This window comes from Hemitrygon akajei, chromosome 8 (genome assembly GCF_048418815.1).
Source record: "Hemitrygon akajei chromosome 8, sHemAka1.3, whole genome shotgun sequence".
NCBI classification, from domain to species: domain Eukaryota; kingdom Metazoa; phylum Chordata; class Chondrichthyes; order Myliobatiformes; family Dasyatidae; genus Hemitrygon; species Hemitrygon akajei.
The window spans coordinates 147,148,096-147,162,113 of NC_133131.1; positions in this window are offsets into that span (position 1 = coordinate 147,148,096).

The window sequence follows — 14,018 nt, forward strand, 5'->3', positions numbered from 1 at the left end:
GCTCTTCTTGGGCACTGGTAAGATTGCCCCCTTTTGATGGAGGTGAGATTGAAGATGTCCTTGAATACTGCTACCAATTGTTTAACACAGGCTTTCAGAGCCCCAGCAGGTACACCATCAGAGCCCAATGTCTTGCCAGAGATGTTATGCCCTCCGCCTCTGTGACAGAGATCACAGGGTCACCAGATACTGCAGGGATTCGCACAGGTGTAGTTTTATTCTCTCTTTCTCGGGAGAGAAGCATCACAGCCACTCATGATGTTAGGTTTCACTTAGCAGCAAGTAATGGCCCTCAAAACCTGCCAGAGATTATGTGCAGCTGTTTCCATCTCTAACCTTAATCAAGATAGTTCTTTTGCCCTTAAAATAGTGTTTCATATGTCATACCGGGACATCTTATGTAGTTCTGGATCACCAGTTAAGAATGCCACAGGTCTAGCTTTCAGCAGACGACAAATCCCCTGGTTCATCCATGGTTTTGGTTTGGATCTATCGGGGCTATCTCATGTCTCCAGTGCTCCTGATGTGTGGCCTCCTCTATATTGATTAGACCCGACGTGGATTTGTCAAGCACTTCTGATCTATCCACAAAAGGCAGAGTTTCTCGGTGGCCAATCTTTTAAATTCCCAAAAAAACAAAAAAAACACAAAATGCTGGCAGAACTCAGCAGGCCAGACAGCATCTGTGGGAGGAGGTAGTGATGGTGTTTCGGGTCGAAACCCTTCATCAGGAGTGAAGTAACAATGGATGGTCGAGGGGGGATAAGAAGTGGGGGGAGGGATAAAGTAGAGAGCTGGGAAGTGATAGGCTGGAGGGAAATGGGCTGGGGGGAAGGTGGAGACTTATGGGAAATAAGAGAAAGAAAGGTAGGGCTGGGGGGAGAGATTATAGCGAGGGGGGAAAAAGAGAGAGAAAGATAACCAGACTAAAATAATAGATAGGGATGGGGGTAAGGGTGGGGGGCAGGGGTATCAACGGAGGTCAGTGAGTTGGATGTTTATGCCAGCAGGAAGGAGGCTACCTAGGCGGGAGATAAGGTATTGCTCCATCGACCTGCGTGTGGCCTCATCTTGACGGTAGAGGAGGCCATGGATAGACATGTCGGAGTGGGAGTGGTCTGTGGAATTGAAGTGTGTGGCAGCATTTCGTGTTTTTTTATTTATTTCCAGCATCTGCAGATTCACTCGTGTTGCTTTTAAATTCCTACCCCCATTCCTGTTCTGACATGTTGGCCCATCGCCATTATGAGCCACCCTCAGGTTGGAGGAGCAATGCCTCATATTCCGTCTAGTTAATCTCTAATCTTATGGCATAAACATCAATTTCAACAAATTCCGGTAATTTTTTTACCCCTTCCCCTTCCTTTAATGTTTTGTAACTCCAAAACATAAAACTAATTCAAAGAAAAACAAAGGGAGACAGAGAAAATCTGTACGCTTTGTTTTTTTACAAAGCAAGGCGCGCGTTTACGACGCAGAGGCATCATGATGTATACTATTTATGTACTTTTACATTTTTAAATGAATAAGAAAGCTTAATCAAACATACGTTTGCAATATGCTTAGCTATAAACTCCAACTCTCTTTCTTACTCTTGTGGGGTAAGCACTTTCCTGACAAGGAAGATCACTCTGCTTAGCAGGTGGGACTTGTGGCTTTGAAACTATCTCATGGTTTACCGCCTCCTTTATGATTCTTATAGGAGTTGACCCTGGAACTTCAGGAAGTGGTTCTGATGACTCTGGAGTTGACCCTGGACATCTTCCTTCTGGATGAGCTAGCATCCCGAACAGTGCATGACAAGCATCACTGGGCGATGCAGATCATAATGTGTGAGGACAGTGTCTGATGTCACTAATTCCACCGTCCTCTGGAAAGACACCTCATGCTGCTTTGTTCATTGCCATTTCTTCCTATTCTGTAGTAATGAGTTCAGGAGGGTGGAGCACAGTAGTCAAGTTTGTCAGGAAGCTGTTATAGTAATTGACAAACCCTAAAAAGGACCGCTTCTGTCACATGTCCTTTTGCTTTAGGGCATTCACCATGCTTAAATTTTCTCAGCACACTTGTGAAATCGTTGGGTGTCAATAGTGTGACCACAGTAAATAATGCTTGGTTAAAAGAATTCACACTTGTTGCATCATGTCCTGAACCTATAATCTTCTGATCCTTTTAACGTTGTCTTGAGATTTTGGAGATGTTCCTTGTCATCATTACAAGTAACAATGATGTCATCCGGGTAACACTGAGTGACTGAAGCTCCTGGTCCATAGCATTCTGCCAGAGTGCAGACGCAAATGTTACTCCAAAAATAAGCTTATTATAGCGATAAAGCCCTTTGTGAACATTTATGGTGAGAAACACATTGGACTCTTTTTCTATCTCCATCTGGAGATAGGCTTCAGCTAATCAGCTTTGCTGAAGTATTTTCCTTGAGAAAGGTTTGCAAAGATATCCTCTATCCTGGGCAAAGGGTATTGATCTACTTTCAGTACTGGGTTGATGGTGACCCATTCTTCTTGGTTACTGGGACCACTCAAGTTGCCAACGGGCTCCACTCAACCTTGGGAAGAATTCCATCAGCCTCCATGCGATCTAGTTCACCGGCTACTTTATCACAGATGGCAAAAGGAACCAAATGGGTTTTGCAAACCTTGGGAGCAGCATTTTCAATTTACACTATTTTACCATTGATATGTTTGAGTTTTCCAAAGCCATCCTTGAACACTGCTATAGCATCATCCAGTGCCTTTCTTAATTCACTTTCAGTTGACTCTGTTGCAGGGGATGTGCCATGCAAATGGTGGATGGATTTCCAATCAAGTTGTAGTTGTCTCAGCTACTCATAACACCACAATGTTGGCCCTCCTGTTTTTACCACAAATAAACCCAATGTGGCTTGTTTCACTGTTACAAATGCCATTCCCACAGGAGTTATATTTTCTCCAGTATATGCTTTTAGATGGATATCTGCAGGCTTCAGTTCAGTATCTTTAAAATGTCATTCAAACTTATTTTATGGAATGACTGAAACAGTTGTGCCAGTGTCTAATACGATTTTAATTAATTTTCGCTTCACTTCTGGTGTAAACCATATTGCTTGTCCCTTGCTGCACTTCAACAGTTAGGTAGTCATCTCACATTTGTTTAAAACTTCCTCAGCACCACTGTTATGTTTTGTTATTCCTAAACATTAATATAATTGGAAGACAAGCAAGGGGAGACTGGGAAAACTTGTATACTTTTTTCCTACTTTAAACAAGACACGCACTTCTGACGTAGTGGCATGATGCTGTATTCCATTTATGCACTGTTTCATATAAACCATAATGAATTAATTAAAAGAAACAAGAATGCTCAATCAAATAATCAAGAAGAAAATTTATAATATTACTAAAATATTACAAAAATATCAAATAAATGACACTTCACACTTTTTCAATTCCCCATTCCGGCCTCTTACAAATTCTCCTGAGTTGTCTGGTGCCACATCTTCAACTTACTTTCAGTCCTGATGAAGGGTCTCAACTTGAAACATCGATTGTTTATTTAGATGCTGCCTGACCTGCTGAGTTCCTCCACCATTTTGTCTGTGTTGTTCAAGATGATGAGGCTTTGATAGACTGCACAGCTATGCCCTTTTCCAGGGCAGAAATGGTTAATACTGGGGGGGGGGGGGCATAACTTTAAGGTGGTTGGAGGAAAGTATAGGAATCTATCTGAGGTATTTTTTTATACAGAGAGAGGTAAATGCATGGAACATAATGCAGGGGTAGTAGTAGGGGCTGATATATTAGGGAAATGTAAGAGGGTCATATATAGGCATATAAATGAAAGAAAAATGGAGGGCAATGTGGGAGGGATGTGTTAGATTAATCTTCAAATAGAATAAAATGTCAGCACAACATTGTGGGCCAAAGGCTTGTACTGTTCTGTGTTCTATGTATTTCAGAGCATTCCTGTTTTTATTTATTTCAGAAAAAAATAAAATTGAAAATTAAGATTAAATGGACTAAGGGATCTCAAACCTCCAAGTATATATTTTTGGATGTATCTGTTAGCAAGAGAAATTCGTTCCATGATAGTCAGCTTGAGGCCACCTATATAACTTCACTTCCCTGAAAACATTGCCGAACCCACGGGTATGGCTCCATATAGAGCAATGTCTCTCCAATGTTGGCATCAAGCCAACAAGCTGGAGCATGTGACCGAGGACGGACTACTTGAAAGTAAACAGCTTTAGATGCCACCCTCACCAGCAGTCAGACAGAGACGCAGCTGCCAATATTAAATTCCACTCAACTCCTAAATGTTGATTCGCAGTAGCAGACAGGATGAAATTAAGCTTTTTGATTTTGCCAGAAGGTATAGCTTTGTTCAGTCGTGGTTGGTTTGGGATTGGAGGAACATAATGGCATGCTTTAGTCCAGTCGTTAAATAGGGTAAGCTTCATGTTCATAGGTACCTTCAAGATTCAAATTTCAAGTACATTTATTATCAAAGAATGTATAAATACAAACCTTGAAGCTTTCTGCTCATAGGTAGCCGCAAAGCAAGAAACCCAAAAGAACCCAATTTAAAGAAGAAAAAAAGAACAAAAATAAAAATAAAAGACCAACACTTGATATGCAAGAGAGAAAAAAAAATTATGCCAGTCCTGCAAACAATTGAAGTGAACAACAGCATTCTGAAACAAAACTGAGACCTCAGATTGAAACCCCAGAGCAACCCAGAGTAGGCGGAAAGCCTCACTTACCAGTTCAACATTTTAGCGGGCAGGGAGCACAGCAGCCGGGGCAGTCTTCATAGCCTCAGTGCCATGGAGATGATCGCCGTGGTGAACAAGCGAATCCGGTTCTCATCCCGACTGATACCCTATCTTTTCAGTCTACCTGGGCTGGCGCTTAAGTTGATGCAATGATGGAACGGTGAAAGACTCTGCTCTGGAGGGAGAAGTGAAGATCCTAGAGAGAGAACGAAATTGGCTCTTTCCTCCCATCTGGGCCAGCGTTTAAATTGTCTAAAAAGCAAATTGTACCATCAATATTAAACTAAATGTTGCAGAGAAGTGCGTTTTAGTTTGAAGGAGGCATTAATTTAAGTTACAAAAGTACTCAGTTGTGCTATACTTCAAAAATGATCCAATGTAAAAGCCCAAGAGAATGGCACTGAGAATGATCTAAAAGACACCCTGACAATCTTGCGACATTTTGCAGTCATTGATCGCGTAGCTATGGCCATTTCAGCAATTGTCAAAATCTTGCTATATTTTAAGCCACTGATCAAATTATGCTACATTTCCACTAACCCTTTGGGATGCCATAGAGCCTTTAAAGTACTTCGACTGATTCTCAATTTATTCTCCTCCACTGAGAATTGTGCTGATTATAAGATACAATAAAAAAGAAATTGAATACTCAAGTTAAATCCAGTTTACAAGCAACAGTAAGTCAACTGGACATATCTGAGATCACAACATTAAGAAGGGGATTATCTTCTGCAGAGTATGTTTTATTGCTTAGCCTACCTTAAAGAATGCCCAAAAGTTCGCAATCAAACAAAAAGGTTATCAGAAATAAATCACAATTGCTTAGCAATTGCACAGCTGAAAAATTATGGAGCAGTAAAGACAGAGCACGTACTGAAAACCTGGATACTATTGACAGAGAGCTTAGTCATCACTTCAGGAAGGAATAATAGAATGAATGCTTAAGTGCCAAGTATTCTTTAGAGTTCTCAGAAGTCTACACTTGAAAGTTATACATGGTGCATAACCTGCTTTGAATGTACAGCATTTATCACAGAATTGGGGACAGCCCAACGGTGATATCACTGAGTATTTCTTGGTAAACACTTAGAATTTGAATTCAATTTGTATAGCATTAACTGCCTATTGGATTCTGGTTGTAACGAGCAGCAGCAACTGTGATTATGTTGCATTGGCTGATCCAGTTGATCTTGTATTTCTAGGTCAAAGCATTAAGCATCCCATTGCCAGCAGCAGAGGTTTTTGACTAACAATAAAAGATATGTGCTTACTTTTCTGTTGACATCAAAAGTGTAATGATCATTTTCTTTCAAAAATATTACCTTACCTATGGAGAGTGGTGTGCAAAATGCTAGAGATGCTCCAGAGGTCAGGCAGCATCTATAGATAGGAATAATGTTTCAGGCTGAGACCCATCATCAGGCCATGTTGACCTCAGCCCAAAAAGTTGACTATTTATTCTTTTCCATAAATGCTGCCTGATCTGTTGAATTCTTCCAGTATTCTGTGTGTGTTACCCTAGATTTCCAGCATCTGCAGAATTTCTAGTGTTTACCTTAGATACACAGTTTTCCAAACATATGTATAATGTAGTAGACATATATGTCACTATTTTCAGTACATACCATTACCATGCTATTTGTGAGAGATTAACAGAACAGCATGTTTTTCTTTATTCTATCTGAGAAGTCTGTGATGACACACATTCTTCCTAATGATTCCCCTCCCCACTACCCCACTCTGCCCTCTTCACTTCCCTTACTTTTTACCATGCCTCTGCATCCTCTCCTATCAAATTCCATCATCTTCAGCCCTTTGTCACTGCCATCTATCACCATCCAGCTTCTTATATCATTCTCACACTCCATCCCCTGGTCTCTTCCAGCTGTGGCTGGCTAGTTCTTGCTCCAACCCTTCCCTCTATCATTTCATATTGGTCACTTTCGCTCTATCTTTCACTCCAGATGAAGGGTCTTGATATGGAACATCAACTGACCATTTCCCTCCTTCGAGGCTACCTGACCTACTGAGTTTCTCCTGCATTTTGTATGCTGTTTATTTATTTGCCTGCCTAAATATCTCTTAAATCTAGTGATGGTATCAGACTCCCTCCCCTCCTCAGACACCGGGCTCCAGATATCAACTGCTTCTATGCGAAAATCATTTTACTCAGCTCCCTTTGATGCTCTTTCCTTTCACCTTAAACCCATGCTCTCTAATTTTTGTTACTGTATCATGGACAAAAGATTTGAAGTTTCTACCCTATCCATGTGTCTTATAATTCTTATAAATATCTCTCAGGTTACAATTCAGCCTTCTTCGCTCCAGGACAAACAAATCCAATCTATCCAATCTTTCTCCATAATTAAATTCCCCCAATTCCAGCAACTTCCTGGAGAATCTCCTCTGCAGGTTCTCCAGTGCAGTCACATCCTGCTAGAAAATGGCAACAAGAAATGTATGGAAGACTCCAAGCATGTTGCAATCAGTGGTTTGTAGTGTTGAAGCACAGCATCTATTTTTATATTCTATGCCCCAGCCTGTTACCACTCAACTTCTCACTTCATTCCTTCTTTCCAACTTCCTACTTTCCCCTTCACTGGGCTTCAGCTATTACTTGCCAGTTTGTATTTCTTGCCCTCCCCCAACTTTCTTATTCTGGCTTCTCCCTTCCTTTCCAGTCCCAATTAAAGGTCTCAACATGAATCACCGACTGTTCATTCCTCTCAGGCTGATCTGCTGAGTTCCTCTTGCATTTTGTGTGTATTACTGTCAGCTAGCTTTTTTCCAATCTATCTCCAGATTGTGAGCTTAGACTTGGACTGAGGAAAAGAAAAAGAGGAAAACAAAATTGCCAAAAGTAATTCTAATTTAAGCAAGCTTCTCAAACCAAAAATCATTGATGTTAATGGGTGCATGAGTAGGCAACATAAATTCAGCCATCTTACTCCTTTTCTTTGAAGGTGTGAAAAAGGAGTTTAATGATGCTAAGGTGGTAAATATTTGACACCAGGGTATCAATTCTGAATTCACTTCTTCAGAAAAGACTAAATAAAAATGAGAATCAGTGGAAATATTTTAAAATGGAACTTAATTGTCTGTTGGATGGTATGGGAGAAGCATCACGTTGGTACAGTGTACCTTTGGGATCTCACAGGAATTTTCTTTGAGACCTTGTCATTTATCAATCGTTAATGATAGGCGGCTAGAGATTATTGCCAATAGATGTCACATGTAAAACAACGAAAGCACTACACAGGAGAGCGGGGGCTTATAAACAATCCAGAAAGCCAATATTAAATGAAAAATAATGTCCAAAGAAAGAGATGAAAAGGTCATGATTGTTGATGAATTGAAGCTATCACAATAATCTCCAGTGGCAGTGAGTAAAGCAAATCTGTTGGGATATATTAAAGGTCAAGATTGACTCTTAACAGTAATGCAATCCTAACCCTTTATAAATAATTGGTTAGATTTCACATGGACTGGTCTGTAAGGTTTCTTTCCGTCTTACTGAATACATATTGCATCATTTGAGAGCATTTTTGATGAGGACAAGTGGAATATCTGAGATTAATCTTAGATCTGAGATCTAAGGTTAATTTCTTAACCTTACTTCCTTTATAGTGGTAGTGACAGAAGGTTAGGTCGTCAGCTAGAGTTGGTTACCTGTTAATTACTGTAAACTGAAACGGGTGCCATGGTAGTATAGCGATTAGCATGATGCTATTACAATTTGGGGTGTTCCAGAGTTTGGAATTCAATGCTGGGGCCATCTGGAAGGGTGTCTATATGTCCTCCCTGTGGTATGTGTGAGTTTTTCCCAGGTGCTCTGGTTTCCTCCCACTGTCCAAATACGTACCAAGTAGGTTAATTGGTCATTGCATATTGTCCCGTGATTGGATTACGTTCAGTTGGATTTTTCAGGCATTGCTGGGACAGCTTGGTTCAAAATGCCAGAAGGACCTACTGCATACTGTAGTGCTAAGTAAAATAAAATTCAAATAAAATAAATAAAACTTGTGTTTTACAGACCAACACACAGAATACATAGACATTAGGTTAGTGTGGGGCTTTTGTGAAACGAGAGGAAGAAATTCTGCTTTGGTACTTAGAAAAATTGCTGGTTAAGTTTTTACAAAAGTCTTTAGGCGTATTTGAGTAGTACTTTGGTCAGAGGAAGAGAGAAATATTTTCTTTCTAATGTACATACCCAACTTAAAATGGGATGGTAAAACGAAAGATAATTCACTCAGGTTTGCATGTTAATGAGTCTTTCTAAGAATCATGGAGTCAAATAGTTGCACAGCATAGAAAAGGGCCCTCAGCAACCTATCACCCATATGACTGCAGTTGGTCCATATCTTTCCACATCTTGCCTATATAAGTAACACACACAAAATGCTGGTGGAACACAGCAGGCCAGGAAGCATTTATAAGGAGAAGCACTGTCGACGTTTCGGGCCGAGACCCTTTGTCCTATAGATGCTGCCTGGCCTGCTGTGTTCCACCAGCATTTTGTGTGTGCTGTTTGAATTTCCAGCATCTGCAGATTGCCTTGTGTTTGCCTATACAAGTGTCTATCTGAATGCTCCTTAAACATGGTAATTATATTTAACTCCACCACCTCCTCTAGCAGCATGTTTGAGATATCAACCAAGTGAATAGATGTTTCATATACTATGGATGGACAACCAAAATTTATTGGTTGCAATCTCTTGTTGTACACTTATTGTACACACTGGGGAATTGTCATGTCTCCAGCAACTTGAACTTGAGGTCAGGGGTTGAAACAGAGTTTAAAGGGTTACTGAAATCCCTGCTAATAATAAATTAAGCTGAGAGTATCTTAGGAGTTCCAGAAGTGGAATGTACAATCTAAGAAAATTGCAAGCAACGTACACAAAATGCTGGAGAAACTCAGCACTTCAGGCAGCATTTATGGAAATGAAATAGTTGATGTTTCTGGCCAAAACCCTTCTTCAGGACTGAAAAGGAAGAGGGAAGACACCAGAATACAAATGTGGTTGGAGGAAAGGAGGCTAGCTGGAAGGTGATAGGTAAAGCCAGGTGGGTGGGAAAGGTAAAAAGGGCTGGAGAAGAAGGAATGTGATAGGAAAGGAGAGCGGACCATCGGAGAAAGAGAAGGAGTACGGAAGCCAGGAGGAAGTGCTAGGCAGTGAGAAGAGATAAAAGAGGGAATTTTGTTTCTCTCTCAGAAGGAGAAATTGCTATTTTTACTATCAGGTTAGAGGCTACCCAAACTGAAAATAAGGTATTGCTCCTCCAGCACAAGGATGGTCTCATTTTGGCTCAAGAGGAGCCATGGACTGACGTGTCAGAATGAGAATGGAAATCAGAATTAAAATGTTTTGGTGGATGTAAATCTTAGCTTCCTTTATTATCTGCCATCAAAGTTCAGGGGAGTAAGTGGGTAGCTACTCAGAACTGCAGGAATATGCCTTTGTTTTCATCAAAACATAGCAATAGAGACTGACAGATGAATCACCATTTCAAAAGAGCACAACCTGAACATATGACTCTGGGACAAAAGACTTTTGACTAAACCTAAAGCAAATACTTAAAATCCTAAAATGACAGAGGTCTTTGACTCAGTGGGACATCATTTCATTAGCAATTCAAAAGAATAGTTAGAGAGAAAAATCCTGCCGGAGGGTCTCAGCCCAAAACGTTGACTGTACTCTTTTCCATAGATGCTGCCTGGCCTGCTGAGTTCCTTCAGCATTTTGTGTGTGTTGCTTGGATTTCCAGCTTTCTCAGATTTTCTCTTGTTTGCGATAGAGGAAAGTATACTAGATCTTGCACGAGACCATGGAATATACTAAATACAAGAGATCCTGCAGATGCTGGAAATCCAGAACAACACCCACAAAATGCTGGAGGAACTCTGAAGGTTAGGCAGCATCTATGAAAATTAATAAACAGTCATCGTTCTGGGTATCAGCTAAAGATGTATGTTGCTCTGGAATAGGCTAGATTCTTTGTGTATCTTGGGCAATATATCACAATGAATAAAGACATCGGTGATGAATCCTACCATCGTCTTTAATGCACCAGCGCAGCCTTTTGCAGTCTGAGGAAATGACTGCCTACAGAACCAAAATCTCAAACTAAGCACTACTCGGCAGAAATGACTCTACCGTCCTCTCTATTTTGACATACTGTACAGACAACTCAAAACACTGGTGAATTACGTACTACTGATGCTGCCTTCTGTAAATCTTACAAATCTAATGACAGAATAAGTGAACCAAAGCCCTAAACTTAGTTTATAAACCTTAAGTAGGTCATTCAAATTATCAGCTGGTCAATCAGACTGTCAAAGCATAATTGCAAAAGCACAACGATCCTGACCACCAAAGAAATGAAAGGAACCCAAGCTATCTTCAACTGCCTACCCACATTGGCACCTGTTCTGTAGTCTGCATTTCCCAAATTAGCCTCATAAGCCACCTCTGAACCCACAATACTGATATCGGAACAAGCCATCCTTGATCTCAAATAACGAGGGAGGACTTCAAGATCATGTATTTGAATGCTTCTACTAATGTTGAAAGCATGGACTAATAAACAAACCAAATTTGATCCAACCAAAGATGATCACTTCCTCCTGAACCACTTCTCAATATTGTCATGATTATTCATCATACGCACATGATGATTGCGTTGTTAATTGGTTTATTAAATGTTAGTAACTGGTTTCCGCTAATGCTTATTAATGATTTACACAGAGGCCAATCAAAAATGTATTGATAATTTGCAACAACATGTAATAAAACAGGTCAAAAGCTTATTGGAGTTGCCTTCACAAATAAAAGATCGTGAACAACTTGGTCAACAGTTAAGCCATTTTTAAACAAACGTGGGTATTTATTGATCTCTGGATATTGAAAAATACTTATGCACATGCATTAAATTGTGGGCTGGAGTTATGGGGGATCAATTGACTGAGTCAATAAATTAATAATGCAAGAGATTTGTAGATTAAACACAAAATAGAAACTCTAAACCACATGATACCTCAACATTATTATTTAACTTCGGAGGGGCACCTTCAAACTGATTAGTCAACATGGATTGAATGATAAAGGAATTTACTTCTGTGAGACTGCTGACTAAATTTTACATGCTCAAACAATAGATAGCAGCTGACAACACAAAACAAATACAGAATCCTGATGCAATAGATAAGAAATTGATGTCATTTGGAAATGCAGACGAACTTCTTAGTTTGCTTGATCGAGAAAAGATTAACTTGATCTAGAAACCTAGAGCTCTTATCTGAATTTAGACACCATCATAGGTTAAGATTATCAATGTGGGGCTAGATTAGACAAGAATACTATGAATGGTGTACTGCTGTTTATTATGAATGAGGGTGGCTGTCATAAAGACAATGTGTAATATTGTGAAAGCATTTATATCTCTTGGAGGGACTTCGATTCAACAGATTCAACTGGCTAAGTTTATCTGAACCAGGCACAGATGTGAAAACATTTTGAAAACACCTCATTTCAAGGATGTTGTTATGAAAGAATCAATGTAAGCTACAAAAAGTTACAAATTACAGCATATCACACAAATGCTGCAAGCTTTATAGCAGTGATAATTTAAAAAGTGCATATTTTATTAGACTCATGTTTTATTGAACATTTTAAGCAGGTAATATTTTATCTTTTACTTATATTTTAGCTAATATATTAATTATTGGTATGAATCATTTTTAATGTAATGCTGTTTCCCTGACAGACTAAATGATGCTGTAGCAGGTTTATCGGTTAAATAGTGAATAGTGAATATGTGGTAGGGTAATTCTCGGTAGCTTCTACAGTAGGTTACGTGGTCGGCACAATATTGTGGGCTGAAGGGCCTGTAATGTGCTGTAGATTTCTACGTTTTATGTTCAAAGGCAGATGGCATTCTTGCCTTCACCAGTCAAGGAAAAGAGTACAAAAGCACAGACGTTGTGTTGCTGCTGTATACAAATTGGTTGGTTGAGTCATACTTACAGTACCTTGCGCAGTTCTGTTCACCAAACTATAGGAATGATGTGGAGTTTTTGGAGAGAGTGTGAAAGAGGCTCACTAGGATGTTTCCCGGAATTGGAGTGTATTAGCTGTGAGTAGAGGTTGGACAAACATGTTTGCTTTATCCAGAGTATTGGAGGTCAAGGAGCAACACACACAAAATGCTGGAGGAACTGAGCAGATCAGACAGCATCTATGGAGGAAAATGAATAGACGACATTTCAGGCTGAGACCTTTCACTGGAATCAAAAGAAATAGGGTAGAAGAAAATAAAAGGATGGGGAGAGGACCCTTGCTCAAGATGGTGGGTGAGATACGAATCCAAGTTAGGGAGGGTAGATTGGCTGGTGGGGGAAGAGGAAGTAGGAATGCTGTGGGAATCTGGGAGGTGATAGGTGGAAGAGGGAAATGGCTAAAGAAGATGAAATCTGATAGAAGAGGACAGTAGACCATGGAATAAAGGTGGAGGATGAGGAGCAAACCTGATAGATACACACAAAATTATGAGAGGCATAGGGAGGGCAGAATGTCAGAGTCTTTTCCCTAGTGTGGAAATGTCAAATACTAGTGGACATATGTTTAAGGTAAGAAACTGAAAGTTTAAAGGGGATGTTTGAGGCAAGTTTTTTTTTCAAACACGTTGCATGATAGATGCCTGGGTGTGTTGTCAGGGAAGCTAGTAGAAACAAATACAATAAAAGTTTACGAGAGCAGTTGAGATAGATAATAAAACAGGCAGGAACAGAGTAATATAGTGTAGATTATATGCAGGCAAACTGGATTACTCTAAATTAGCATCATGGTTGGTACAAACATTGTTAGCTGAAGGGTTTGGTCCAGTTCTATACTGTTCTTTATTTTATGTCATTTGTTCTTTGTTCTATAGCTCACTCCACTCAGTTTTGACATGTCAATCCTAGCAAGCTTAAATTTTGATTCTCTTAATGGACACTTACAAACTGAACACATATACCGTCCTTGGTTGTTAATTTTTCTAGATTGTGCTTAGGTATATCAGCCTCAATAAAATTTGATATCCACAGTCTTTCATGACTAATGACTGTGGGATGGTCCTAAGATCAAGAACCCAATTAGAATTTGATATCTGAAGGTCCATCATAAATACATTCCCTTTCCTTGGGATATTTACAAAGATTTTAGTCCAAGATTATCCTCACCAGTTACATTACCAGGGGGAAAAT